General features: G+C 56.6%; 1 long non-coding RNA gene across 1 annotated transcript; it reads right to left on the bottom strand.

The window, feature by feature from the left end:
• LOC103913999 lies at positions 1-362 on the bottom strand. The gene is made up of 3 exons (XR_663448.1): positions 291-362; positions 135-198; positions 1-21 (listed from the first exon to the last, which is right to left on the bottom strand). It is a non-coding gene; the product is annotated as an uncharacterized LOC103913999 (long non-coding RNA).

The raw sequence follows: 362 nt of genomic DNA, 5'->3' as shown, positions 1-362 counted from the left end.
GGATGATTTTCTTCAGGATATCTGCAGCAAAAGGGGAAGGAATCGCTAAGGGGACCTGGATGCCTGAGGTCCCCAAGGGCAGTAAGGTTTTGGGGGTCCTAAATCTTGGGGGGGGCGCGCTCCCCAAAACCCACCTGTCCTCTTGATGGGGATCTTCTTCTGGTCTTTAACAAGCAGGAACTGAACCAGCTCGCTCACCTGTGGGGGGGAAGGCCGAGAGCTGGGTGATCACAGAGGAGCTAAGATACATCACTCCGGGAAGCGGAAGAAAGGGGATCGCCTCGACCCACTTTCTGATTCACTTGATCCTGGGACCGCCTCTCCAGGTTCCTCTGCACTTGGCTGTGCGTCGGCGTCTGGGT

The sequence above is a fragment of the Pygoscelis adeliae genome, unplaced genomic scaffold, assembly GCF_000699105.1.
Source record: "Pygoscelis adeliae isolate BGI_AS28 unplaced genomic scaffold, ASM69910v1 C10079059, whole genome shotgun sequence".
Classification (NCBI taxonomy): domain Eukaryota; kingdom Metazoa; phylum Chordata; class Aves; order Sphenisciformes; family Spheniscidae; genus Pygoscelis; species Pygoscelis adeliae.
Note: the sequence above shows the minus strand (reverse complement) of the source record. Positions and strands in the feature narration are given on the sequence as shown.